A 2,500-nucleotide genomic window follows, 5' to 3' on the forward strand; every position below is an offset into this window, starting at 1 on the left:
CCCAGGGCCAGGTACCTAGCGTCCGCGCTTCTCCTGCCTCCCCTCGGTGACCCACCCGTGTGGTCCCGTGTGCCAGCGTGCTCCTCCCGGGCGCTGCGCTGCGCGTGCCGCACCGGCCGTGCCCTGCCGGCCTTCCACGCTTCCTCCTCCCCTCCCTTCCCCCCCCCCCCACACCGCTCCAGCCGCCCCACGCCGTGCCGTGTGGGGGCCGCGCTGCGAGTCGGCCGGGCCGGGGGCGGCGGGGGGCGGCGGGGGGGGGGGGCGCGCTGGGAGGAAGGAGGAGGGCCTCCGGCCACCGCGGCCGCCGGTAGCGGCCCCCCCGGGTAGGGATGGCCATGGGCCCCGGGCTCCGGGCCCGAGGGTTCTCGGTCGGAGAGCCGGGCGGGGGTTTAAAGACTCGGGCGGCCCGATGCGACCCGGGGGGCAGCCGGGCGTGCTGCCGGAGGGGCCGGGGGGTCGGCGCGCGCGGGCGCCGCACCCCCCCATGCCCGCCGGCGCGGCCCGTGCATGCCCCGCGGGCAGCCGGGACGGAGAGGGGTACCCTGCCCCCTCTCTCCGCGGTCTGGTCTCGGCGGAGAGACGCCGCGCGGTCGGCTTGCGCCGGCCTGCCTCGAACGCGCGACCCCGGCGCGAGCGCGTGCTCGCCGCCGGGACGGCGAGCCCCCACCGCGGGTGGTGCGGACGCCGAGCCCCAGCGCATCCCTTCTCCTCCCTGGCCGGTGCTCTCAGTCTCCCGCCGTGGCCGTCGGCGGCACCCTTCCTTCCCTCCCCCCCCGCCCTGCCCCGGCACTCCGCCATCCGGCGCGCCTGCCTCGCTCTGCCCGACCCGGCTTCGCTGGGCGGCAGGCGGGCGGCGGGCGGGCGGGCGGGGGCGGCCCCTCCCGGTCTCCGCGTGGAGGCGGGGAGAGCGGGCGCCGTTCCCCGTCCGTCCCGCCTCGCCCGTCTGCCTGCCGCCAGGCGTCTGCCCGCGGAAGGGACGGGCGAGTGCGTGGCGTCGCTCGGGAGGCTGCGTGTGTGCAGGCGGGTGTTGGGTGCCGTCTCCGGGGCGGCGGAGCTGGAGGCCGGTGAGGCGAGCGAAGGAGCTCGGAAGCGTGCGGCTGGCGGGTCGCGGGCGCGCGGGCAGCGGGTGGCGCCGCTCCCAGCGGCGGCCGGGCTCCGACGCCGGGGCTCCGCGGGGACCCACACCCCGGTCCCTGAGGCAGGTGGCGCGGCTGGCGCGCCGCTCCCTGCTGGGCCAGGCCGAGCCGGGCGCCTGGGCCGGACTCGAAGCGAGAAAGGGGTTGTCCCAGGTCGGGAGCGAGGGCTCCCCGCCCCTCTCGTTCGGGTCTGTTCTCCCCCCCCCCCCCTTTTTTTTTCCCTCTGTGCTTGTACGGTCAGTGAGGCGTGCCCTCTCTCTCCGCTGTCCCTTGCTCAGCAGCCGGCGTCGGCGTGAGGAGGGAGGCAGAGCGGATGGGGGCCCTCAGGGGGCTGCGAAAGCTGCCCGGTCCCCCCGCGCGTGCGGTGGGGACCGAAACCGAGACAACTCTTAGCGGTGGATCACTCGGCTCGTGCGTCGATGAAGAACGCAGCTAGCTGCGAGAATTAATGTGAATTGCAGGACACATTGATCATCGACACTTCGAACGCACTTGCGGCCCCGGGTTCCTCCCGGGGCTACGCCTGTCTGAGCGTCGCTTGACGGTCAATCGTCACCCCCATTGCCGCGTTGGCGCAGCGGTGTGCCGCCCCTCGGGGGGGGGCCGGGGGGGGCGGCGGCGGCGGCGAGTCGGTGGGGGGGCGGCGGCGGCGGTGAGTCGGCGGCGGCGGCGGAGCCGGGACCACCGGTGCGTGCACCGGTGGCCCCGGTCTTCCGGCTGGCCTGCCTGCCCGGCTCCGGCCGACCGTCCGCCTCCACCGTCCGCGGCCGGCGTGCCTTGCCCTGCCCTCCCTCCCCTCCGAGCCCGGTGGCCACCGCTGCCCTGCGCGGTGTGTGCGGTGTGGCGCGGCTGGGGCGCCTCGCAGGCCCGCGCCGCCGGGGAGAGGGGGTGCCTCTCCTCCCCGTGTGGGCCCGGGCCTTCGTCCCCCTAAGTGCAGACTCGGGAAACCCCCGCTCCCGGAGCGCCCGCTGTGCGGAGTTCGTCCCGCCGGGCCCCCAGGTTCGGTCGGTCGCGGTGGCCCGGCACCTGCCGCCGCCGCCCGCCGCCACCGCCAGTGCCCGCCGTACGACGGCTCTCCTCCACCACTCTCCCGGTGGTGCGCTGGTCCCCCGTTCCCCTCCGGCGGGGGGGACGGCCGGCTGCCTTTCTTCCCCTCCCCTTGCCCTCTCCCTGCCCCGACTGCTGCCGCTTCGGCGCCCGCCGAGCCCCCTCTGCCCCCCCCCGCGGCGCACCCGCGTCCGTAGTGCGTGCCGAGCCACTTCCACCCGCCGGCTGGCGTCAGCCGCGGCGTTGCGTTGAGGCCGGCAGCGACGGCGCGCGGGTGTCTCCGCGGGGCGGTGGTGTGGGGCAAGCGCGGGCGGCGC

General features: G+C 77.5%; 1 non-coding gene across 1 annotated transcript; it reads left to right on the forward strand.

Annotated features, from left to right (window-relative positions):
* The first annotated feature begins 1,520 nt into the window (after nucleotides 1–1,520).
* LOC138063455 (5.8S ribosomal RNA) lies at nucleotides 1,521–1,673 on the forward strand. The gene has a single exon (XR_011137047.1). It is a non-coding gene; the product is annotated as a 5.8S ribosomal RNA (ribosomal RNA).
* The last annotated feature ends 827 nt before the right edge of the window (nucleotides 1,674–2,500 follow it).

This window comes from Struthio camelus, chromosome 31 (assembly GCF_040807025.1).
Source record: "Struthio camelus isolate bStrCam1 chromosome 31, bStrCam1.hap1, whole genome shotgun sequence".
In the NCBI taxonomy this organism is placed as follows: Eukaryota; Metazoa; Chordata; class Aves; order Struthioniformes; family Struthionidae; genus Struthio; species Struthio camelus.